Genomic DNA, 27,213 nt, shown 5'->3' with positions numbered 1-27,213 from the left:
TGAAAGGAATTTTGATTTTGATAATGACATGTACCATGTGTATTTTCCAACACCACTAAGCTATTCTTCAGTTGTCAGAGGGTACTAACTAGGTGTCTTACAATTTAACTCACTTCTGCCACTACAGGTAGGGGCTCAGTTCCATAAGACTGCCCCAACTTAGTTACCAATTTCAAGTTCAAGTTGTATATAACCTTTGCTTCTGACCAGCCTTGGCTGTAAATAGGAGTTTCCCATAATCCCCTCTTAATGTTTGATTAGTTTGCTAGAGCAGGTCACAACAGTCAGAGACACATTTGTCAGTTTATTATAAAGAATATTGTAACTGATACATGTGAACAGTCAGATGAACAGGTACATTAGGTGTGGTCCAGCAGGATCCCTAGAGCATAGGAGTTTCTCCACAGAACTGGAGTTCACCACCCTCTTAGCCTTGGAGGATGTGTTCACTAACTCCAAGTTCTCAGCTTCCTCCTCGTTGGTTTTTATGGAGGCTTTATTACATAGGCATGCTCTATTAAATCATTTGACCACTGGTTATTGATTCAACCTCCAGCCCCTCTCCCCTTCCTGGAGGTCAAGATGTGGGACTAAAAGTCCCAGCCCTCTATTTGTGGTTGGCATCTCCTTATCCTTAGGAGCCTTCCAAAAGTCACCTTGTTACCACGAACTCAGGTGTGGTTGAAAGGGGCTTGCTATGAATAACGTGGTATGTTCCCCACTCTAATCACTTAGGAAATCCCAAGAGTCATAGGAGCTTTGTGCTGGAAACAGGGACAAAGACCAAATATATATTTCTCATAAATCACAGTATCACAACATGGTAGTGATAAGAAATGAGAATCTTATTGCCATGAAAGTGAGTATCAATAGAAATGAGCGTGGTTTAGTTTTTAGCCAAGCTCTTTCTACTTGAGTGAAGATTTTGTTGAGCTATGCCTCACTTGAAGAAAACTTCACTTAAAATCTGTATTTCTAAGAGATGATGGAGGTTGAAACTTTAAATTATTATAGTAACTAACATTTGAAATGAGCTTTACAGTTCCAAAAGTCTTTTAGATCCATTTCTTCTTGTCAACCTTAGAATAGCCATGTGACAGATATGATTATGACATTCTCCCCAGACAAGCAGTAAACATAAAGAGTAGAAGTTAAACTTAACATTTTGGCTAAATATGCAAATTGAAAAATATGTCCACTTTCCCCTTAGAAGTGGTTATGTTCCTTGCAAAAGCTATTTTTTTTAAAAAGACAAATATAGGGGCACCTGGGTGGCTCAGTCGGTTAAGGGTCTGACTCTTGGTTTTGGCTCAGGCCATGATCTCATGGTTTGTGGGATTGAGCCCCATGTCAGGCTCTACTCTGACAGCAGGGAGCCTGCTTAGAACTCTGTCCTTCTCTCTCTGCCCTTCTCCTGCTCACATGCATTCTCCTTCTCCCTCTCTCTCAAAATAAGTAAATAAACTTAAAAAAAAAGTAGCAGCTAAGGATTACGATATCTTAGTTTGAAATTTGGCTTCACAGCTTAGTTTGTTTGAACCCCAGCAAGTTTCCTAAACTTCTCAGCCTCAGCTTACTGAATTGATAAATGGGGACAATAATAGTACCTAAGGAAGAAATGAGATAATGCTTGTAAAATGCTTGGCACAATAAATAATAGCTGTTGCTATTACTATTGTTATTAGTAATATTATTCAGGTACTTGGGTTTCAAATATGACACATTACATTTCCTTAACGGGAGATCAACATAGATATGGGAAGTAATTAGTCCTCCTTCTATCATTTCTCCTACACTTTTTACTTCCGTTTCACTCTAAACAAGAAACTGCTGTCTTCCCTTTTAGTTCAGTGTAAATGTAATACAAATTAAGGATCCCATGATAAGTTTTAGAGCAATCAGTAAAATTTTACCAGGTAGTGAAACCACAGCCTAGTTTCATTTGTGGGCATCATTTGTCTAATAATTGGCCTTCAGAACCATTTGTAACTTAATCTTGAATTCCACCAGATGTTCTATGTGATGATATAACATTTTTTTTCTTCAAAATTAGGTATCACCCATGTACTTGGGACACACCGGTTTCCCTCCGCCTTCCCTAATCACAACAAGCCTATGGGATATGAAATCATAGTCTGATCAGGGTTGCCCAGATGTTCTGAAATCTGTTACTCAGCACTTACTGTGCCAAAAAAAAAAAAAAAAAAACAACAAAAAAAAAAACAAAAAAAACGCCCCAAAAAACCTTGACTTTCAAAAAATGCAAACTGCTTTCCAAAAGCTAAGCAAAATGAAGAGTAAGCCATTTACTAAAGGAGAGAAGAGCAGAACGTGGCTCACCAAACTTAGGAAATGCAGTAGTAAGAAATGCTGAAGCACAAGGATAGGTCTTCTTTTCAGACTTTGAGAGTTTCACTTTGAGGAAATTTCTGCAGATTGCCTTGAAAGCTATGCTTTGACTGAAGTTATACTTGCTCAAAACCCTTTTTGTTTTGCATTGCTTTTCGTGCATCTGCCATATATAACAGTCATGAATTTTAGGATACTTTTGCCACTACTAAGTCATGCGCAGTCTATCTTCAGCACAGCAGGCAGCCCATCCTGTTAAAACACCAGTGATGCTATGCCCTTTGCTCACTCTGAGGCTGTCCATCTTCTTCAGTGTAAAAGCCCAGTGTCCCATAATATCCTTGTGATCTGAGCTCTCAGTACCTTATCACCCACTTTTCAACCTCTCTTCCACTTGACTCCAGCCGCACTTTCCTTACTGCTCCTTGAGCCCACCAGGCATGCTCTTGGCTTTTACCTTTGCTTCCCCATCTCCTTGGCATACTCTTCTCCAAGATCCTTCCTTTGCTTTATCATTTACAACTTTCTCTTGTCAGTGAGGAATACTCCGAAAACCCTGTATAAAAACGTGACCCAGCTCTCCCCAGCCTTATTCTTATCATTTTTTAACATATCACTTGTCACCATTTAACATACTATGTATTTACATCACCCTCTGAAATGTAGGTGCCAAGACAGCTGGGATCTTTATCTCTTTTGTTTCCCACTGCCTCTTTACCACCTAGCATGGCTCATGTTAGGCATTCAATAAATATTTGCAGATTTGATTGATTAAGTAATCACTTGCTCAACCAAAAGCCTTCAGGGAAATGTATTTTTCTCCCAAATCGCCTATTGAACAGGGTGGAGTATGGGAGTGATTCTTTAGGCTTGTGGTGGGTAGAAGTAGTTGCCTATCCCCAGTGGTTCATTGTTAATGAGTCAGTATTCCCTTTCAATCTGAAATACTTTTATGTGAATGGTAGAGATGAAATAACCTTGCAGCTTTGTGACTGCTCATTGCTGCTGAAAAAGTAAATAAAATTCACTTCAGGATACTGCATTTCCTATTAGAGTTTATTTTTTCTCTCCCTTGTTGTCCTCCCTTGATTTTGTACAGCAACTTTATACTAATCACTCTTGGAATGAATGGCTAGCTAGAGATGCTCTTAAGTTGCATTGCAAATGGAATTCTTTTCCTTTTCCACCCTCAAGATTTACTTCTCTATTTTGAAGAGAGGGTCTGTAAGTTGATGAGATCTCTAAGGAGCCACTTGGAAGGTGGACAAGAATAATACTCCCAGGTCTCAAACCCAGTCACTGTCAGGCCCACAGTGGGAGGTGGGAGGTGTCATTCGAGGTACTGTGTCCACGGTTGGAAGATTGTCGGGAAGCTCCTGATGAATGAGATGCTAGACTTCGTCTCCTGCGTCTCATCCCCGGGCCATGCTGCAGAACCCAGCCACACCTGTGCCTGATGGGAAGCAGATGTTTAGCTTTGCAGGGAGAAAGCGTTCAGAACTATGGAATTGAGGACTCAGACGCCCTTTCTCTTTTGTTCCCTCTCAAAAAGCAAATCGAGGAGGGAAAATTACACCCAAGTAATGACCCTGCAAGAGGACTTAACTACAATGGGTTGAAACCAATCCCATGTTTTAAGGATTTGTGTAATTCAAAAAGAAAAAAAAAGCAGTATGTTTTAAAGCTAAGTTCAGCCAATTGGATAGTTTTGAGAATTTTTTTTTTTACATCAGTTCTATTACTGCTGTTTCCATAATACTTCGTTTCTGTCTCCTCCTGTTAATTCTTGTTGTCACTCGGATTCCCTTGACCTCTTTCCTGCATTTTTGCTATAGCTTTCAAACTTGCTTTCTCACCTTGTCTTCCCCATTGCAAACCATCCTATGCTCTGCTGCTACATTAATTCCTTAAATCTTAGTCTGATCATGTTATTCTGTTCCTCAGAAGCTTTCAGTGGCTTCCTGATTTTCACTGGATAAAGTCCATATCCTTCAGTCTTGAATTTATGTCCTTTGTCATTTAGACCCAAGTTGTATTAGTTTAGCGGATCTCTCACTATATTCTTAATACTCTGGGGAAATAAGAATATATTTCTGTCACTGTGGTTTTTGTTTTATTTTATTTTATTTATTTATTTTTTATTTTTTAATTCCCTTGAGTTTCTTCCCTGTGTGTTTTTGGTCATGATTATCACTTCATATGATAGATCCCCTCTATTAGCTTGCTAGGACTGCAGTAACAAAATACCTCAGACTGGGTGGCTTAAACAACAGAAATGTACTTTCTCACCGTTCTGGAAGCTGAAAGTCTAACTAAGATCTATATTCTGTCAGGTTTGGTTTCTGGTGAGACCTCTCTCCTTGGCTTAAAGATGACTGCCTTCTCTCAGTGTCCTCACATGGTCTCTCCTCTGTGGACCCTCATCCCTGTGACTCTTTCTCTTCTTATAAGAACATCTGTTATGTTGGATTAGGGCCCTATCCTAAAGGCCTCATTTTAACTCAGTCACCTCCTTAAAGAACTTATATGCAGCATGGTTACATTCTGCATACTAGTGGTTGGGACCTCAACATATGAATTTTGGGGGCCACAATTCAGGCCATAACAACCTTCCCAGTATATTCACATGCAAATCATATCTGTAAAGAAAAAAATGAAATTTCCTCCATCATGTCTCATCTGTTCTTATGGCTCAGTACCTTTGTCTTCCCTTCTCTTCATCTCATTAGTACATGTTTCTCCCATATCTTATAGCACTTTCTATATAACTTCTTTTTATTTTCAGTTTTTCCAGCTTTATTGAAGTATGATTGACAAATAAAAATGTGTATATTTAAGGTGTACAACGTGCTGTTTATAAATATATAAGTATATATACTTAGAAATGGTTAGCATAATCAGTCTAATTCACATATCCTCTACCTCACATAGTTCACTTTTTTTGCGGCTGTGGTGAAGATTCTTGAGATCAGTGCATGATAAGAATGGACTGAACTTGCTGATTTTCACCTCAGGAAATACAAATGAAGTGCACCCTTAGAGCATGACTTTGTAGATGGCAAATCCAGTAAATAGTATTATTATGAATATTGATTTTGTTCACAAGCATTTTTGAACACCCTTCCCTGTTTATTGGTACACCGAATAAGTGCATCCACATCACCTTACAATCCAGTAGACTGTCAGTATACGTTGATGGAATGAATGGTCCCTGCCTGTAAGGAATTTGTGATTCTTCAGAAAAGAATATATATATAGGCCTTAAGAGCTAATGACCTGTATCAAAGGAAAACATTTAATCAAGAGAGAGTGTGTGCTGATGTGCCGGAGTAATTGAAAAAATAGTTGCATTTCCCACTCGTGTTACCTCTCATTCGTTGTTAGCTTACCAGTCAGGAAGAATGAAAATGGGCTTGTGTATTTTTCTCTTGTTGAATTCCACTGAAATATATGTAAGAGTTGGGATTGACTGTTATCTTGAGGCAAGCAAAATTTGATTAAATCAGTCACTGACAGACAACCCATTAAACCAAAGTAAGTATGCCACTGTTCATTTGAGAGGACTAAGAATAATATACAAAGAAGGAAAAGAGGAGGAAGAGGAAGAAGAAGAGGGGAAGAGGAGGAGGAGAAAGAGGAAGCGGAGGAAAAGGAGTGGGCAGGGAAAGAAGAGTAAGAAAAACAACAGGAGCAATAGAAGCTATCATCTCCCAAGTGCGAAATGTGTGGCAGGCACTTTATGAGGAAGTTGCTAAATAATACCTATTTTAGCTTTTAATGTAACATCTCCTGAGGTGAAGACTCTTTCCCATCTTACAGATGATGAAACTGAAGTACTCTAAGATAAAATCGGTCGCTGAAGTTTACACAAATAAGTAACTGAAGTAGGATCAGAGTCTGTGCTGCCCAGATACAGATTCTGTCTTACCTTCTCACACTGCCTCACGAAATAAAATATATCAGCAATCTCAGATTAAATAAGTGAAACTCCTTGAAGCCTGTAGTATGATAATGTACACTGTGAATCTCCAACAGAAAGTTATAGTAAATTTGGCTTCCTGAAGTTATTTGACTGCTAGTATTTTGTCCCTAGGAAGGTATTTCAGGAATCATGTTATTAGGACCTGCTCTCCCTGGGCATTGATATTATTTTAGAATGACAGTGTATTATTTGTATCTGCTTTTATGGTCCCCTTTGCTTCAAAACTGTTTATGGCATTAACTTGTCAAATAACTTTAAATTTCTTTCAGCATATGAGTATGTATTTGGTGAAGTCTTGCTCTCTTTTTTTTCCCCACTGGAAATTGCTGAGGTGTCAAACCACAAAGTGTTTCCTTTAAGGCAGTATTCTTGGTGCTGTGTTTGGCCTTAGATATCTAAGGTGCATTGATAAGGACTTCTACAGAAATAAAGTTTTAGTATAAGCTCTTATTCTTGTTTTATAAGCATTTTTCAGTCAGATTTGTAAAATAGAGGACTTTTCACGTCTTACAATCTAAAAGAATGTTAGAGAGTATATTCAAAATTTTCTACGTTTTGTATTTCAACTGAATCTGGTTAGTTACGGAGTATCTGGTGTATACAGAACATTGTAAAGTCCAAAGGATGTTAGAATAAGATAGGACCATTGTTCTCAGAACCTCACAGCCTGATATGTGTATAGAATTTCTTGTAAGAGATTTCAAATGAGAGTAGGTTAAAAATAGCAAGGAAGACCTGCAGAGAACCTCTCCTCGAAAGAACCTCTCGTCTCCCTGGTAGCTAACTATTCGACAGCCTGACTCCCCCTGATGGAGGTGGTCTACCAAACCACACAGGGAAGCAAAGGGTGTGTTTCTTTACAAAGAAGTCTCAGGGGTAATAAAATCTTGAACCAGCATCTCCAAATGAAGGAGATTTTCAAGGCAGAGTCAGATTGGCGAAGGGTATGGGCTGCCGTGGTACTGGTGTTTATATTGCATGGCAAATAGCTGTCTCAGTTCTACATGACTTAGAATCCTAAACTGTTATGGGGAAAAAGACATTTTCAACATTCTTTTTCCAAATCCCACACATTAAAAAAAAAAAAAGCACAAATCCAAGACACATCCACCCTGCTGGGAATCCATCCCCCATGTGTGGGCGCTGACTACTCTGTCTGGAATTCGCTTGTGTGTAGGAAGCATGAAGTATATTAGTTTTTGGAAATTTGATACCAGACACGGACAGGTAAGGAAACAGCAGTCAAGTTAACTTTATAAAGAAGTTACTTTGTAATGTTTGGGAAAGTTAAGGAGATTTTGGAAAATGAATTTCAAGTACTTAAAATGAGAGTCAAATTTGTCCTGTTGGATTTCTCTTATCTTCATGTCTCAAGAAACACATAAGCATGACTATAAATTTTAGAATGAAATAAGCACAGGATTCTAACCTCTTCTGTGAATGTCAGAAAAGGAGAATTTTGTGGGGTGTGTGTGTGTGTGTGTATGTGTGTGTATGTGTGTGTGTATTTGAACTTCAGTGTTAGAAGAGCCAGTGTAAGATCAGAATATCTATCTGCATTCTAATTCTTGGTTGGCTGTGCTCTCTTGGAAAAGTACTTATACTATGCAGACCTGTATTTCTTTATTTGTAAAATAGGAGCAAAAAAGCCCATCATGATCTGTGTTACAGAGAATACAACATAGAAGTCAAAATGACAGACTTGGGCCAACAGTATAGGAATTTAAATATGAATTTTATGAACTAATTAAAAGTACATTCATGCACAAGAAGTGGCTAGAACTACGGGAAGGGAAAACGTGAATATTTACACTGGTAATATTTGGATTATTTTTATTTCTTTTTAAAAACTTTATTATAGATTTTTATTCTATTTGAGAGATATAACTAATACCAGGGAATTTACTTCCAGCAAGCCTGCACAGCTCCTGCCAGACCAGTACTCTCAGAGGTAAAAATAATGAATTGTGGACAAAACACAAACTGCAGATATATGAAGGCACTAAGAGTAAGGAAAAGCCGGCAGATAGTCAACGGAAATCTCTGTAGCAACTTGGTTGAGTTTCCCATTGTTCTGAGCTTTTAGCCTGAGGGCAGGCTGCAGTCCGTTGGCAGTACTTGGAACAGCTGAAAGCTCAGATACAAAACCTCAGTCCTGTTAGCTTGGAAGGCCAGAGGAGTCCTTGGTGATCATTGTATCTGGAAAGTAGGAGAGGAAAATCCCAGAAAGGAGAAGCTTTAAATTCTTTATTTAAACTCTTGCAAATCTCTGGTTGACTCTTGAACCATACATGCTCAGAGAAGACCCCAGGTAGCCTAAGGCTAAAAAAAAATTGTATTCCAGAGTTTGAAATTCGAATTCAGTCAAATATTACCTGCTTTGCTTTTTTAAATTTATTTTTATTTTTTTAAATGTTTATTTATTTTTGAGAGAGAGAGAGAAACTGGGCATAAGCAGGGAGGGGCAGAGAGAGGGAGACACAGAATCTGAAGCAGGCTCCAGGCTTTGAGCTGTCAGCACAGAGCCTGATGCAGAGCTCAAACCCGTGGACCATGAGATCATGACCTGAGCTGAAGTTGGATGCTTAACCGACTGAGCCACCCAGGCGCCCTAGCTTGACTTACTTTTTTTTTTTTTTAATTTTTTTAAACGTTTTATTTATTTTTGAGACAGAGAGAGACAGAGCATGAACGGGGGAGGGTCAGAGAGAGAGGGAGACACAGAATCGGAAGCAGGCTCCAGGCTCTGAGCCATCAGCCCAGAGCCCGACGCGGGGCTCGAACTCACGGACCGCAAGATCGTGACCTGAGCTGAAGTCGGCCGCTTAACCGACTGAGCCACCAAGGCGCCCCTTGACTTACTTTTTAACCCTAGCTTGGTCTGTTCCTGGTCCCAAAAGGAGTTGAGTATGCGTTATGGTGGGGAAGGAGATGAAGGGAGAGGGAAAAAAATCCATTTTGTCCCATAGTATTTTGCTATATAATTAATGCTTCCATTTTTAAAAGTTTATATGCTTTAGGGAAACATAACTGAACCCAGTGTCTCTATAACATCTTTTTAATATCCAAGGCACAACCAAGGTTACTTTACATATGAAGAAACAGGGAAATATAAGCCCTTCCCAAGACGGAGTGGGGAAAAAAAAAAAAAAAAAGGTCACTGGAGACTGATCCCAAGATGTTCGGAAGTTGGCACAATCAGACAAGAATTTTTAAGTGGCTCTTATACTTTTGATCAAGGGCTAAGGAAAGCATGATCATAATGAAAAAGGAGATAGCAAATCTTAGAAGAGAAACCGTACCAAATTAAAAGCCTAGATAAAGAGAATACTAGTAATAGAAGGACAAAAACTTATAAATCACAAGTTTCTTCAACAAGTAGCTACTTGTGGAATTACAATATTTTAGTGTATATTTGGGAAGGTTTACACAAGGTGAATACTCAATAATGTGAAATGCGTATTGTCAGAATATATGTGTCAGTAGAGAAAGTGGAGAGAGAAGCCATAGAACGCAGTTAAAAGAGATAATACTACTAATAACAATGCAAACATTTATTATTACATTCCATACCCCATGCTAAGTCTTTGACTTACCCAATTGTCCATTATCTAATATCTAATATCTCTTTTTGGTACTGTTGTTTTCAGAATGCAGATTAAAAAAAAAAAAACAAAAAAAAAACCTAAAAAAAAAAAAAACAAAAACCCTTGAGGCTTAGAACATTTAGGTATCTTGCCCATGGTTGCTTAGCCAGGAGGAAATGGATTCTTTGAAATATCCCACTCAGATGCAGCAGTTTGGTGAGAACACAACGCAGAAGCATGAAGAGCAGGGATAGAGTTCTCTTGTTTATAGGACTGTGCTTCTAGATTGTGTCTGCAAAGGTGAGGAGGTAGTTGCTGGAGAGGAGATGATAAAGTATTGAATGGGCCCGGTTTCCACCTTAGGCTTTTGCCACAAATTTCTTTTAATTTTCATAGCCAAAGTCTATCATTTCATCATTAGAGGCAAGAGTGAAAAACAAATACAAAGAAGAAACCATCTGACTTTAAACAATGTAAAGATATAAATTAAAATTATTCTTTTTCCTTGGATGTTACATTAATAACAATTATTTTTTGAGTACTTCTTCTATGCCATGCACACTGCTAGGTGATTTATATGTATGATGTGTTTTACTTATTGTACTCTTATGGGGTATGCACTATTATGTTAGTTTATAAAAATACAAACAGGCTTAATGAGTTAACAACTTGCCCAGTATCATAGTTGAAAATGGCAGGAGTGAATTAAAAATCGAGTCTGCTTGACTCCCGATCTTGATTTCTCAGACTCCACCAACACCAGAGAACACTGGTGTCTAAATTTGAAGGAGGCAGAGAAGATGAAGGAGGGAGGCTAGGGCGCAGCAAAGGGAGACCAGGGACCCTGAAGAGAGACTTTTCTGTTTGATAATATTTCCTAAGGCTGTGCTGTGAGTGACATAGGTTCACACATGAAGGGCCCTGAAGAGAAAAAGGTGTGGAAAGACCTTAAAGTGGTATGATTAATGTCTGACTGGTGGGAACTTTTCTCTCAACTTCCACATCTAATCAATCATGATGTCCTTCCAGTTCTTTCTTCTCAAGGTTCTCAAGTATGTCTCTTTATATTCACTTCTATCACCGTAATCCAGGCTACCGGTATTACTCACTTTCCAATTCTTGCCTCTCTCCAAATTATTCTCTTCTTTAGCAAAGGGTTGTCTTTCTAAAATGAAAATCCAGGAAGATGACTCTCTGCTTAAACATTTCAGTGACTTCCCAAATTCCTCAAATTATTATTTTCCATAATTTATTGAGTCAATTCATCTTTTAATGTTGGCCTTTTATTCTAAAATTTTATTATAACAAAGAACCCTTTGATGAACATTTCTATATATCTCTATGTACATCCCAAACTACTTTATTGTAGGGGCAAAAGTTGTACTCATTATTTTTACCTATGTCTGATTTTGAGGATTCAGTCATCATCCTGGATACTGGCCAAGGATCTAGGGCTGATCCTTGTGGTCACAGTCACAGCCACAGTTTCCTTCTGAAGACACACATTATGACATGTCAACCAACAGGAATGAAATAGTAAGGAGTCAGGAACAATATTAATCAGTACTTTTTGGTGTAGAGGCCTATTTATGTTCATCTCTACTATCATACTGAAATGGGAAGGATATGGAGAAAGAAGTAACAAACATAGTGAAGATTTACCAACCATGCTTTGCCATCGAGGAAAGGTGTCTAGGAAGACCTCAAGGAATACGCGAGGAAAATATTTTGAAACAGAAGGGTCAGTGGAAACTAAGAGGAGTTATGGAATGTGGTAGTGTGGTAGGATGTAGAAGAAAGAAGGGACTTATCCAGTGCATCTCAGTAATGCTGTCATCTATTCAGGCTAGTAAGTGGTACATTGGAAGATAGCCCCGACAAAGACTGATTCACACAGAAGGCAGAGAACAAGATACCACCTTCATTTTCTAAAAATGATCCTTCGGACAAGCATCCCTATCATTTCTATTTTCTCTTTATCAAGCATCATCTTCTGGGGCGCCTGGGTGTCTCGGTTGGTTAAGCATCTAACTCTTGGTTTCAGCTCAGATCATGATTTCACGGTTTGGGAGTTCAAGCCCTGTGTCAGGCGCTGCACTATCAGTCCAGGGCCTGCTTGGGAGTCTCTCTCTCTGCCCCTCCCCCACTCACTAGTGCTCACTATCTCTCCCAAAATAAATAAAACTTTCTTAAAAAAAGCATCATCTTTCTCAAAAGGAAAACAATCAAGATAATTTGAAATAATCAGTAGAACTGGGCATTTAGTGAACAAAAATAAATGGTTTTGAGAGCCCAATCAGAAGTTAGATATGCTAGATGTTAGTGATACTAAGAATAAGAAAGAAAGAAAGAAATCTGGAGACATAGCCTACATGAAAATAAAAGTGGAAAGACAGAAGGAAATCTGCTGAGATTTAAAGAAACATACATATGTATTAGCAGAAAAGATTGAAGATGGATTCTTAATTCCATTTCATCTTCTTTGGACATCTTGTCCTTTCCCACCTCCATAACATAGTGTTAAACTTGTAAACTTGTATTTTGAAATTAGATGATAATATTCTTCTCAATAATAAAGACGAGAGAAGAAGATAAATTTACCTAAGCTGATGTTATTGGGGAAGATTCGAAGATTGAGAAGCAAAACCAACTGACTTAAGAGGGACGATGCATCATTACAGCCTTGAGGCATAGAAATGGTCTTGAATAGATGAGCTCATTGCTGAACTTAATAAGGGACTTGCAGATCTTTAAGCTGTTGGCTAAGAAATGCATTCAAAAAGGGCATATTGGTTTGCAGATGGGGAAGGATAAGCACCCTAAGCAATATTGTACACCAAATATGGAACATTTATGGGCACATTATTTATAAAGTTGAGCAGCAGTAGGTGGCAGAATGATGCATGAGACCTGAGCAGTAATGAAAGGAAGGTGGTGCACTACTTACTTACGTTAAGAGGCATGGCGAAATAGCTGCAAGAAGGAAAATGGCCAGATCACCCAGGGAGCATGGACTAAGACCAGACCAAGTCTCCTCTAGAAGACAAGGAGGCCTGTGTGCAAGAATCAGGGAACTGTGTGGGCAGGACTCAGGAATATGTACTTTTTCCATGTTTCCAAAGAGTATAGAGAAACTATTAGGAGAATAAGCTCCAATGGCCTGAAATCATAGACTTTATCTGTGTTTCTTTGTAGAATGAGTCCAGACCCATTCTGGGACTCAGAGAACTCTTTCTGGACCGTCTCTTCCCTCTCACCGCCAGCCACCATCTCCCATCCATCAGTTTGTAAGTTCTACCCACTGTCCTTCTTTAAAATATTTTAAATCCATGCAGTATTATTATTGGTCTAGTTCAAGCTCTTATTTATTACTTCTGTTGATACAATGCTCATGTATAGTGCTGCAGCCAGACTGATCTTTTAGACAAGGGAAATCAAATTATATCTTATTGGCCCCCTGCTTAAATTTCTCCAACAATTATCCATTGTTTTCAGGATCACATTTCGCTGTGACATATAAGGTCTATTGTGATGTAGCCTATACCTAGTTCCATTTCCACTGAACACCAAGTCTTGCCAAACACACACACACACACACACACACACACACACACACACACACACAGGTGTTGCCACACACATATAGCCACATATACACACATAGCCCCTACTCTGTTGAACTACTGAGCTCCTTGCTCTCCTCTAAATAGGCTATGATTCATTTTGTTTTAGCATATGCCACTTTGGCCAGGAAAGCTGTTACCACTCTCTTCTACTCCTTGAAATCCAAGCTTCAGGGTAACCTCTTCCTAGAAGGTTCTTCACAGTGTAGCATCTGGTGATTATCTCTGTCTCAGTGCTGGTAATAATCTATTAAAAATGAGATGTTACCTCATCCATCCTCCACCATGTGGCTTGAGTCTGTGGAGAGCAGAGATCTCTCTCTACAGATCTTCAGTAACTGTTATACAAATGGGTGAATCAAAAACAGCTCAGAAAAAAAATTTTTTTTCTTATAAATTATACAGTTTTATGTATGACCTGAGTTGGTTGGATCCTATACTTGGGTAGAGGGGAGGAAAGCTGTAAAGAACATCATTAGGACTTTTGGGAACATTTTAACATAGATTGTGGATTAGATATAAGCATTGTATCAATGCTAAAATGGGTTTTGATAATTTTGTAGCTATGTAAGAGAATGTCCTTGTTCCTAAGAAATACACAAGGATATACTGTATAGTAAAGTGTTGTGATGTCTCCAACTTACTCTCAGTGGTTCATAAAAAGTATATATATATATACATATATATATATATATATATATATATATATGTATATATATATATATGTGTGTGTGTATGCATATATATATACACATATATATATATACATATATATATATGTACAGATTGATAAATTACTGCCTTCACTATTGAAACTTAATCAGACCTAGGTTCATTTAGTTGCCTGTAATGTTTTCATTTGTCTTTAGTCTTGTTGTGTACAGTTTAAAAAAAATTTTTTTTAAGTTTATTTATTTTAAGAGACAGAGTAGGTGAGGGGCAGAGAAAGAGCATCCCAGGCAGGCTCCATGCTGTCAGCATGGAGTCTAGTGCAGGCTTGAACCCATGAACTGTGAGATCGTGACCTGAGCTGAAACCAGGAGTCGGACACTTAACTGACTGAGCCACCCAGGTGCTCCAGGTCTGTGTGTACACCTTAATGGCCCTGAAGGCATGAGCCCTTTTTGTATATTCCCATAGTGTCTAGTTTGCTCTGATGAGAAGGATGTAAGATGTCCTGGTCCTGTTGAGAAACCACTGATAACACAACAAATGATGTTCAGTTGAGTGGGTGAGCCACAGTTTTGGTGTACTGGAAAAAAGAAAGGACAGAGATCCAGGACACCTGGGTCCCTGGCTCTTCTCTTCACTAAACAGTTGTGCGACCAGCAGCAAGCTATTCCTGTCCCCTTGCTAACGTCATAGTTTATGAAAAGAAGTTTATGACTTCTGATATTCCTGTTAGTCGTAAAGCTATATGCCTAAACATGTAATGCTTGGAAAGGAGGATAAGAGTCCAAGACTCATTCATAACACAGTATGCATATAAACCAGAAGGAAACAAAAACACGAGTAATTGGCCAAAACGGACAGGGGCAAAAGATATTCTGTTGCTGCCTAAGATGAAAGGGATGGCCTTTCAAAGAGGAAGCACTACATCCAGTCCATAAAAGTGCTAAGTTATCATAGATGAAAGACAGAAAACAATGACGGAAAAGGTACACAATGACTGTCAGAAAGAAATCAGACAAAGTGTCTCATTCTTATACACGGGGTACTATATGGTTATAATGAAAAACTCAGGGCCACATGTAACATATTGATGAGGCTCAAGAGAATGTTTTGCATAAACAACCAATGAAACAAGTTGCATAAAGATATGTACTGTATCATACTATTTAAAAAATGCTATATAATATTATGTACTGTATATATGAAGGAAATAATCATAAATACAAAATTTTGGACATTGGTGACCTCAGGAGAATAGATCATTAATAAAAGGGAGAAGTGTAATAATTTTGGAGATTGATGGATAAGAAGCATCAATTTTAGAATAATTTCTTAAAAGAAATTTGGGCCAATTCAAAAAATGCCAATATTTGACAAAAATGGTAAGTAAAGACAAATGATGTTTCTTAGATTATTTGTAATAACTTTCTGTGTATCTTGAATATTTCATAATGAAAGATCATATCTAAAAATAAGAGAGAGGGTAAAAGTGGAAGGTGAAGTTGTCTCAAAGTATTAGGGGTAAAAAATTTGGAGAAAGGAACTTAAAAAGTGTGATAAGAAGATAAAACTAGACAAAATATAAGAAGTGCTTTTGCAAATTTGTTCAAATAAGCGTGGATGTAGAGCCCATTTGCATTCTGAAGGCAGAGAGCAGATACCTTATATGTATTAAGAAAAACATGAGCTGCATATTTGTAGCCCATGCTGTCTGAATTCAGGCATCCAGATTCTAGAGTATAAATCAACCTTTCTTTTTCTTGTGCTTTTGGCTGAAGTTTTATAAAAAGATGTAGCTTTATTTGGGGTATGTTTTTTTTCCTCTTTGGGGAACAGGAGCAAATGCGTTATGTGGCCATTGTTTCTGACAGTTCATTTGTGCAGATGAAACAATCCATTCATTTGGTGAATCCATGGACTCAATGGCTTCCACTTTGTACTTTTTGAAAAATATACAGCATTTCAGGCCCCTGGATTTACATTCCACAGACTTTCTGGTATAATGGAATAGTTTTGGGTCCCTCGAGGGCAAGCATATGGCTCTGCAAGAGTGTTGATGGCTTTCCTACGATGTGGGCATGTGCATTTCTAAATGTTCTCACTTGGAACAGTTCTTTAAAAAGCTCTTTGACATATAATGTGGGAAGAAATTCTTCTCAATGACCATTTATGAGAAAAGTTGCTTTATAGACTTAGGTTTAGGGCTATAATGTGGCTAGCTCATCTTTTCCTTCAGGCAGGGATGCTTCTAAAATGAGAGTAAGTATCATTTTTAATAGTAATTTGAAGTAAACCTTTTTTTGTAACAAACATCTATAAAACTCCAATTTTTCCTTTGGAGTCCAATTAGGCATTTGTGGAAATGAGTATTTAACACACTGGGAATTAACAGAAAATAATTATAAATGGGTAGGCAAGGGTTTATCAATTAGCCATTGCCTCACGTTGCCCCGCAAAAAATCTAATTCCTTACTATGTTTAATGATGTTATACTTGGGGTCATTCTTGTATAATTCTGTCAGGGAGACAATTGCATGGTTGTCATCAGGGTCCTACCAGGTCTATACTGTCTGGTCTGGTAGCTGTGAGAAGCCTGACTACTTTGGGGACAGATGCCCTGTGAATAAACAATCAGTGACAAATCTGTGGCATTTATAGGTAAAATTTCAATATTAAGTTCATGACCTTGAAAGATATATGCCTGTATAGAGAGGAAGATCTTGAACACCAGGATGGAGAGTTTATTTAAATGGTTGATTAATAAATGAGGATAGATGTTGCTTTCAGCACCAATCTGCTTACAGTTTCATGGTCAGAGATACTAGACAAACCACCAGTTGATTGAAGGAGATGCACTTCATTCCTTCTCCAGGAGCCTTAATAAGATGCTGTGTTTCCTCATCCTTGGAGATGATTGGCTTGAACAAGGCTGATGGGGAAGAAATAAAAGATCAGAAGCCTTCATTGTACGTGCAATTAAGTGACAGAGAAATGGCAGAGAGGGAGATTGTTCACTAGCCTGAACCATGAAAGAGGAAAATGGCTGAAGAGATTCATTTTCTGTTGGAATTAATTACTCTTTGCTATGCCCTTAGGGAAAGTTATTTTATTTAATTAAAGAAATTTTGTTTTAGAGAGAGTGAGTGAGCAGGGGAGAGGGGCAGAGGGAGAGAGAGAGAGAGGGAGAGAGAGAGATAGAAAGAATCTTAAGCAGGTTTCATGGTTAGCACTGAGCCCAAAGTGGGGCTTGATCCCATGACTCTGAGATCATGACATGAGTCCAAATCAAGAGTTGGATGCTCAACTGACTGAACCACCCAGGCACCCCAAAACAATACAATTTTACAGCTATTATCTTTTTCTTTTTTCTTTTTTTTTTTAATGTTTATTTTTGAGACAGAGAAAGACCGAGCATGAGTGGGGAAGGGTCAGAGAGAGGGAGACACAGACTCTGAAGCAGGCTCCAGGCTCTGAGCCTTCAGCACGGAGCCTCACGAGGGGTTCGAACTCATCAGCTGCGAAATTGTGACCTGAGCCGAAGTTGGATGCTCAACCAACTGAGCCACCCAGGCCCCTATAGCTATTCTCTTAAAAATGCTTTTTTTTAATAGTCAATTCTCTACGTGTCTGTCTGCTTCACTCTGAAGCAGGGAGCTGTAAGCCTCTGGAAAACTGCCTGCTGGGTTTAGGGACTGACTTCTGCACTGAATTATTGAAACAACTTTGTAGGACTCTCAAAAGAGCACCAAACAATCTGATTACCCCAGAGCCTCAGTGGCTCAGAGCGCCCTAAAATCTCCTGATATTGTTCTAATTTACCCATGGAACCTATCTCAGACCACTGTTTCCTTTAACACTATTTTTCTGTAATATTTTTAAAGCATGGCATGGTGGTTTGAGTATGAGCTTGGAAGTCTGTATGCTTAGTTCAAATCACTGCTTCAAAATTGTATAGTTTGGGAGACATGGAAACTTACTCTATCTTTATGAGCCTCAGTGTCTTCACCTGTAGAATAGAGAAGACAATTTTATCAAGTACAATATGTGTCAGTTGGGATGCCTTGTGCTGAAAGTTGACAGGAAACCCCAATTCATGTTGGCCTACACAGTAATGAAATTTATTATCTCACACAAGTGGAAGTCAGAGAGATAGTTTGGTTCTGGCGAAGTATGATCAGTGGCTCAGCAGTGCCCCTCAGGACTCAGATTTCTTTTTCTTTCTCTCCCCTGGTCCATCTTATGGTGGCAGTGTGGCTTGCATTAAGTCCAGATATCACACCCAGGGATATTGATGTGATCTCAGAAGAAAGGGTGTCTCTTTCTTGCACATGCTTTTTAGGAGTAAGAAATCATTTCTAAAAGCCCCTCCCCAGACTTCCTTTCATATTTTATTAGATAGTCTTTGGTCACATGCCCATGCCAAAATCAACACTGAAAAGAGGAATTGCATTGCAATGAGTATCTTAAGATAATCACTTAGAATTCGGAAAGCAACAACCATGACTGCCACACAAAGGATTTTGTTAAGTATTCAATGAGCTACTGCATCTAAAGTAGTTCAAACAATCCTGGGCACAAAATAAACTCTCAATAATTGTTACGTCTTATTAGCTACTGATCAGTTTACTAATTTATACTAATGTGAAATTATAGCTATTATTTGATAATGTTTTTCTAGGAGCATGTTTGTTCCAAAGAGCCATGGGACTTTAAATCAGAAAAGTATTTAATGATGGGTCTGCAGACTTTGATGGCTTGAATTAGGACTCCATTTTGTGGGCTTAGGGTACTTTCATGGAAAGCCATGCATTTGTGTAATGAGAGGAGTTACATCCTTAGAATTTCAGCTGCTGTTGGGACTGGGAAGTTAAGGGAACTAACAGGAGGAAGAAAAAGAAGAGCAAAACAAAAATCTCTCAACCACGACGTGGCCAAAGCCCCTTCCCTTCCTTGAATGCAGTGAATTACCTGATCTTTATGGCTATCACAGCCCCTGCAATGACTTTAGAGGGTCTCTTTTCTCTTAGCAACCCTCACACTGTCTGGTGATTTTCCTGGTGTAGCTGCAGGTCCAGAACAATACCAGGTAGAGCCCATTGAGCTCCAGGCAGTGGGGGAGGTATTCCTGCAAGTAATCACTGTTGTTCTTGTGTTGTCTCCAACTCCTTCAGAATTCTAACCACAGAATGGAGAAGGAGAAGGAATAGACCCAAAGGTTTAAGGTTGCTTGGTGTAGACTGAAGCAGGAATGGAAGTGAGCTGCCTCACAAATCATTCTTGAGGAGCTCCAAGGTGAAAAAAGGATCTGTTCATAACAAATAATGAAGTGCCATGCCATGAATTTTCCCTCCTTCTGTACATTTTATTTGTCAAGAGGATAGATTCTGAATAGGGAACATATTGTAGCTTGACCTCAGGGTTCAAGTAAGGGTCCAGTTTGACTCCAAAGTTGAAGAGACTTAATAGGCATTTTCTACATTTTCTTATATGATCAATGTATAAATTTGGCTGGGGTAGCTTTGTACCTTTCTGCATGACTCCCTCCCCCCAACTCAGACCCATGACTAATAACAACAAGGGGAACTTCTTGAGCTTAGTGATGGCAAGTTTGGTTGAAAGGGGCAATGCAGGTGCTTCTAAAGCCCTCGCCTCAAATGTGCCAAGACTCTGGCACCTACAAGATTGGTTTGGGACTCTTACAAGACCAGCCATTCTCTGGGAAGTTTCCAAGAACTTCCTGTTACTAGTCAGGCAAAAAGAGAGAGATGAAGAAAAAGTAAAAACAACTTCATTTCTTTTGGGGAGTTCAGCATAATTTTTGTGGTTTTAGTCAGATTCAGAAAATGTTAAGCTTGCAATAAAATGTCACCTTTTTGGTATATCTGTGGGTATACAGATGGTTACTGGTACTGTTGGTGGTGGTGGTGGTGTGGGGGTGGATAGAGAAAATCTTTCATCAGACTTTTTCGAAATACTCTCAATGACTGTTCCTTGACATTGGCCAACTCCTATCAATTCTAAATTTAATTAGTGGCTTCTCTCTGTGGCCTTGAGCTTAGTTGCATTATCATGTACTAATATTCTCTCAAATACTTAAATACCATATTAATAAATATATCTAACACGTACCCATGGAATTACTACTTTTAGTACTTTCTTTGGGACCTTTAAGTAAAAGAAAGATACAAAAAAGAAAGCTCTTTTTGTTATTGCAAAATCTCCTAAAAGCCTTATGTATGTATTTATGTATTTATTTATTTATTTTAGGAAAAGAATATCGTTAAATGTCTTAGCTACTGCTGGTTGAGCTGCAGCTCTGGAAGCTCTCATCTCTCCTCTTTGACAACGTTATTCAAGAAATGTTGTCTCTCGGTAATAAATGTTTTACCTCCCCTGCTAACCAGAGTACAGTATTTCAAAACTCACAGTAGTACTTAATGTACAGGAGTCTCACTGCATTTTAATGTAAAAATAACACAAGAGAAAACCATTCTAAAAACCTGTTGGAGACAATATTGTATAATGCATTTTAAAACAGAGTCCTCTTAGTAATTGGCTATTAGGAAGGAAGAAAACAAATACTGTTGACCCTGGTAATCATAAGTTTACCAATACCCTTCTGTCTATTTAAGCCTCCTGCCCGACTTTCCCACTCTCCAGATAATATCATACACATTTTCTAATTGTAAATGAGTGGCCAGTTTATTTGGAGGTCTGCTATAGTCAAGGCAGATGCATAGAAAATAGATCAATATAGAAAAGGGAATGATCTTCATAGGAGCATATTTTTAATAGCCTCCAGCAAGCACATTCAGTACGAGTGTGGCTAAAATCTAACAGCCCCTACATCCACATAATTAATGAATATCAGTTAGTAAACTAGAAAGCATGAATTCCAGTTTCAGTATAATTCAAAGTGTTATAAATTACTATAGTCATATCTAGTATTTATTCTTTTATTTGTCCATTTACCTATACATACAGTAAATATAGGTTGAGCTTAAAATATCTGTGAGTTACTGTTGGGAACTCGGGGTGCAAAGATGAATATACATACTCCTTGCTGTCAAGAATTTCCCAGTGTCTTTCCAGGAGGTAGGGGAGGGGAGATAGAGACTCATAATAGAATGTAGTAAATGCAGTGATAGAAATTTTAAGAGGGAACTGGCAGTGCCTAGAAGAGAATTGTTAACATAGTTTAGGAGTGATCAGGAAGGAAAGAATTTGTGCAGAAACTACTGTCTGTACGGTAAACTATGAGTGAAGAGATAGTCGTAGTAAGGAAGGTAATGCAAGGGAAGAGATCCAAGCTTCCGGGATAGTTTATGCAAAATCATGCAGTTTGAAATAGCATGATATATGAGAGATTATAAGCAATTTAATGTTGCCAAAGGCATCTGTCAAGGAGGGGGGATATTAACAGGTAAGACTATAGGGGGAGACAGTAGATCTCTTTGAGGGCCTTCCTATGACCTTTTAACAACTTGGATTGATCTTATGAGAAATTAGGAATCACAAGACTGTTTAAACAAAGTGTGGCATGGCTAAATTTTTGTTTCCAATAAATGATTCTCTGTAGAGGATACATTTAGGCAATGATATGCCAGTAAATGTTTAACAACTGCCTGTTTGAAAACAAAAATCTTGGGGCACCTGGGTGGTTCAGTCAGTTAAGCGTCCGACTTCGGCTCAGGTCACGTTCTCATGGTTCCTGGGTTCGAGTCCCGCATTGGGCTCTGTGCTGACAGCTCAGAGCCTGGAGCTTCCTTCAGATTCTGTGTCTTCCTCTCTCTGCTCCTCCCTTGCTCATACTCTGTGTGTGTGTCTCTGTCTCTCAAAAATAAACATTAAAAAAAAATTAAAAAAAAAAGTCTTGATGATAGCATTTGCCAATTTCCATGATGTAAATACTCCCACCATGGTAGATTTTAAGCTATTAATTTGAAGCCACTAAACCAGAGTTGGGAAGAGAAGAGCACAAGTCTCATGAGCCAGGACAGCCCATCCTGCCCATCAGCAGATTGGAAGGGATAGTTGAGGAGAGCTAAGACACATTAGGAGACTTGCATAGTTCAGGTGAAAGATAACATGGGCTTGTTGAAGTAAAGGAGAGGCAGCTGATGTAGAGTGAGGATGGCTTGGCTGTCCTGGAGATTGTTGGATATGGAGGATGAGAAATGACTAAAGATGACTCCCAGGTTTCTAGTTTGGATCACAGGCTTAATTGCCACTAGGAGAGAGAAATCTGGTAGGAAGTGTGCTTTAAATAGAGAATGTAGTCAGGTGTGGAACACTCTGACAGTGTATCCAATCATTGGTGGTCTGTGTGATTCTGGATTCTGGGAGTTAAGAAAGAGGTGGATATTAGGAGAAGAAGGTTACATATGGGAGTTACTGGTCTCTAGGTGATGATTAAAAATGCGAGTGAATAAGATTGACCAGAGAGATGTAGAAAAAGATGAGAACATAGCTTCCCAGTTGCTGTGACACAGTATTTGTGGTGTGCCTTGGATAGGTCTCATATATATATACAAACATGTTGATTCATTTAACTTTGGGGCTGCTGCTGGGTGTCCTGGAATCACGGAGCAGGGCTGGGGCCATCAGAATCTCAGGCCCAGAAATCTTGAACCACAAGCATCTTTCTCATTCCCCTGTCCATATGCTGTAAAAATGTCATCATCTTTTAAGTGTTACTTGATGTGGAAAAACATGTGAAATACTAGCATATTTTGCAACCACAGAGTATGTCCTCATTTAAAGGAAAGGGAAAGGAAAATAATCTTTATAGAAAGGATACCAAAGGAAAGATCAGAAGGGGTCAAGGAGAACCTGGAAGGAGTAATATCAAGGAAACTAAATATTTAAATTTGCAGAATGAACCTTCTTGCTGGTCATCAGTGACCAATGCATGCCAGTTCATTTGCTTATCATCTGTTTCATTCATTTATTTATTCATTCAGTAATTCAGATAGTCACATGCATGTGTCAAGTCCCTATGAAGTGTCAGGTGCTTGACTTTTTGAACAGTGGTCATTTGTTTGGTTCTGGCTGGTAGCATAAAGCAAGCAAACATTGTAGCCAGAGAGAAATTAGTCTTTAATGATTCAAAGATCTAGAGATCATCTTAGCATTCCTACCATTTGAGAGAAAGTGAGCATTCCATCAGGTACTTCACAAAATCAAGGAGATTTATTCTGGCATTTTGATAAGAACCCCCCTTTAAATTATTTTATTCCTTCAGGAATACTTTTTGAGTACATATAGTGGGTCAGACACTGGGCTGAGAATTCAATAGACAAAACAGAAAATATTCTTGCTGTTATGGAGCTCACATTCTAGAAGGAGGAGATAGATTATAAGCAAATGGATAACTACAACATATAGGTTGTCAGATGGTGATGGGTGCTAGGGAGAAAAATAAGGCAAGAGAGGGAGTAAGAATGACTAGGAGAAACTGTAATTTTAAATAGGGTGGTCAAGGAAATTCTAACATACAAAAAATATATTGAGGATGTCTCCTGAGTCATAATAACGAAACTCAACCAGGAACCCATTTGAAAATCTGATGCATTTTATTTTCCCAAAGCAACTTATTCTCATTTAAGAACGCTCTAGGGACTGGGGCACCTTGGTGGCTCAGTTGGTTAAGCGTCCAACTTCGGCTTAGGCCATGATCTCATAGTTTGTGAGTTCAAGCCCCATCCATATTGGGCTCTGCGCTGATGGCTCAGAGCCTGGAGCCTGCTTCAGATTCTGTGTCTCCCTCTGTCTCTGCCTCTCCCCTGCTTGCATTCTGTGTCTCTCTCTCAAAAATAAATAAAAACATTAAAAAAAAAACCCTCTAGGGACTAATCTTATATGCCAATCTTGGCCCATGAGTCCATGGATTTATTTTGTATTTGTATTAGTTAATGGGTAAACTTTTCTTTGCTCAGTGTTCTAGAATGAATACTTATCATCAAGTTCCATGTGTTAAGCAAAAGGAATACTTGAAGTGTCCCTAAAACAGTCTTAGGTCTCCTCTGGCCTTGAAATGGGATATTTTGAGTATCTTAAATTTTATCCTCTATATTGTCTCACCCACCTCATATCCTTTTATTTCTGTAAAAAGGCCCACTGACAATTTTATTTCCTCTGCTGATACTTTTCCCCAGAACCTCATTGTTTTCAGAGCTGGCTGAAGCCAATTCCTGATTTGCTAACTTCACTCTGCCTGAGTATGCTGGGACCTGGGTGGAAAGCTGCTCATGGAAGTTTTTGCTGTGGGGTGTCTGGGGCAGAAGTAGCAGTGGTTATAATGAGGTCCCTCTGGTCCTTTGAAAATTAACCTCCCTTGGATGACATTCAAGATAGATTTGTATTGGATTGAGGTTGGAAAACAGGTGTACCTTATTTTACCTAATGTGTATTTCATGAAAGAGTGAATGAAATCAGGTTTGGTAAATCAAATCCTGTCTGAAGTACTCTAATGAAAATCACTGAGAAATCACATCTTATAGTGAATCCTTATGGAAAGTGAATAATTGATGTCAAATTTATCTTAGTACAGTCACAGATTCATGTATTCGGGGTACATCTGCTGGTGTTACACCTTTAATGAAAATTTGGGGAACACTGATTTATGCTCTGGTCAGTGTGATAGTCCAGGCTTTATTGCATGAGATGTTTCCTTGAAAAGGAGGCTGTTGGCTAGGACAGGGGTCGGCAAAATTCTTCTGTAAAAAAAGCAAATAGTAAGTATTTCAGGTTTGCAAGCTATAAGGTCTCTCTTTCCCAAGTACTCAACTCTTCCACTAAAGTGTAAATGCAGCCATAAGATACCATGCAAATGAATAAGCATGGCTGTGTTCCAATAAAACTTTATTTATGGATACAAAAATTTGAATTTCATTTAATTTTTATGTGTTGTGAAATAGTCTTCTTTTGGTTTTTCTTTCAACCATTTAACAATATAAAAAATATTCTTAGTTTGTGGGGCATACAAAAACAGATGGTGAACTGGATTTGGTCCATGGGCTGTAATTTGCCAACTCCTGGGCTGGAATGTTATGTTATTCAGGGTACTGCTCACACATCATTTTCTCCAGGTTTACATGAATTTTGTTTAGTGGAAGTTTGGGGCATTGTTTTCACATCTGCATGCTTAATGGCTAAAAGTTCCACCATTTCCTCTACTTTTGGACCAGTTATATAACCTTTCTGACTCAGTTTCTTCACTTGTAAAATGGGGAGGATGATACTTGCTTCCAGTAGGTGATAGGCAGATTAAATTATACGGTGTGTATAGAGCGGGCAGTAAAATATTTCATTCAGTAAAATAACATTCATTGTATAATAATAGGTGCTTAAGAAAGAGTAACATCTGCTCATATTCTCGTTGGAAAAATCTTTTGCTGTTGACAATAAACTGAAGGCAGGAATGTGGTGAACTAGTTGGAGGATGACTGGCACCATCCCTCTTAGTATATTGTGGGTTGTCTTGTGTGGATGCTTTTAGCCACGGAGAAAGTTTGCCCCTCTTGAGTATTTCCAATCCTTTGTGACTTGGCCATTGGCTGGCAGGATGAGTGGGCCTCACCTGTTGCTAGATGTGTTAATTTGACATGCCTCTTTAAGGTGCAGTGCATGGGGATACCTCCTAATTTTATCAGCCAACATATCAATCAGTTTCCCTCTACCAGAAGACCGTCTTAGTTCCCTTTCACCAGTCACAGGTATTCTTATTGCTGTTGGTCATCATTAAATTGTGAAGGACGTAGTTTAAAGGGCTTTCCTTACCTAACACTTTGCCTTTTCTTTTCCTTGAGTATGTACACTAGGTCACTTTGATACATTTTTAGATGGGTAGGAAAAATTCACCATAGACAACTCTGTACTGGATTGGAGGCAAAAACTGGATACTGTAAGTCAGTATCATAGGGTTGCCTGGGTAGCTCAATAAGTTAAGTGTCTGACTTTGGTTCAGGTCACAATCGCGTGGTTTGTGAGTTCAAGCCTTGTGTCAGGCCTTGTGCTGACAGCTTAGAGCCTAGAGCCTGCTTCGGATTCTGTCTCCCTCTCTCTCTGTGCTCCTCCCCCACTCACATACTCACTCTCTCTCTCTCTCTCTCTCTCTCTCTCTCAAAAGTAAACATTCAAAAAACAAGTCAGTATCACAGTAGGATGAGGAGAACAGTTGTGGAAAATGTGGCTCCTACAGGACCCTACAAGTAGAGCAAGAAATAGGGAAGTCTGAAGATCTCAAAGATTCAGTGGCATCTGTATAAGAGGAAGCAAATTGGAGTTTGCTTTTTATCATCCACTTTTGGAAGGCGGGTACTGCTACAATAGCTGTGGTTCTCTCTATTGTATGGATAAAACATACATATAATTTGGTTTTTGTTAACAATATAAGAAAAATACAGCAAAATACCCAAAGCACATTGTTTGTTGTGTTAAATGTATGTATGTTCTATAGAGTAGACAGTAAAGCCACTACCAAGGGGTAACATGAAATATCAAGTGTGGGTTCCCCACTGTCCAGGGCCTGTGGCCATAAAGATGAGTGAGAAGGTGGTACTAGGGCCTGCTGTTTTATGGCCACCAACAAGGAACTGCTTGCCTGTAACATTCCTTCCAAGTTTGATCACTTCTTTTCACTGTAGAAATGATTTTTAGAGTAGATTCCTGCCCACTGACAGCTGGATTATGGTTAAGAATTATTTTCACCAAGTCTATAAAAGCTGAACTTCTACTTTTAGACCACGGAAGGTTGTTTCAGTGTTAGTAACCGGGAGTTTGGATTCACAAGGTTCCCTGTTTTTTGTATCTACCTTCCAGTTCTTAAAACTTGAGAAAGAAGAATCAGCTGAGATGTCCTATCTGGTTAATGTTGGGGAAAGGCTCTCAAGCACAATAAAAGATGAAGTTGCTGGGAAGCTAGCAAGCTACTGGGCAGCAGAGCAGTGGTCCAGAAAATAATAAATGTTGAGGAGGATGTGGGGAAATAGAAATTCTT

The 27,213-nt window shown here is 38.7% G+C and overlaps 1 long non-coding RNA gene across 17 annotated transcripts in view; it reads left to right on the top strand.

Annotated features, from left to right (window-relative positions):
* The window catches only part of LOC111557781, an 863,046-nt gene that overhangs the window by 39,440 nt on the left and 796,393 nt on the right, over window positions 1-27,213 (top strand). For 15 of the 17 annotated variants that reach the window (XR_006589515.1, XR_006589506.1, XR_006589516.1 and 12 more), the window contains exons 3-4: window positions 13,114-13,205; window positions 20,481-20,585. This is a non-coding gene — a long non-coding RNA (uncharacterized LOC111557781). The remainder of the gene's footprint in view (window positions 1-13,113; window positions 13,206-20,480; window positions 20,586-27,213) is intronic. The other 2 variants (XR_006589518.1, XR_006589519.1) reach the window with 1 other exon arrangement.

This window comes from Felis catus, chromosome E1, assembly GCF_018350175.1.
Source record: "Felis catus isolate Fca126 chromosome E1, F.catus_Fca126_mat1.0, whole genome shotgun sequence".
NCBI classification, from domain to species: Eukaryota; Metazoa; Chordata; class Mammalia; order Carnivora; family Felidae; genus Felis; species Felis catus.
This window is presented reverse-complemented; position numbering and strand designations above follow the sequence as displayed.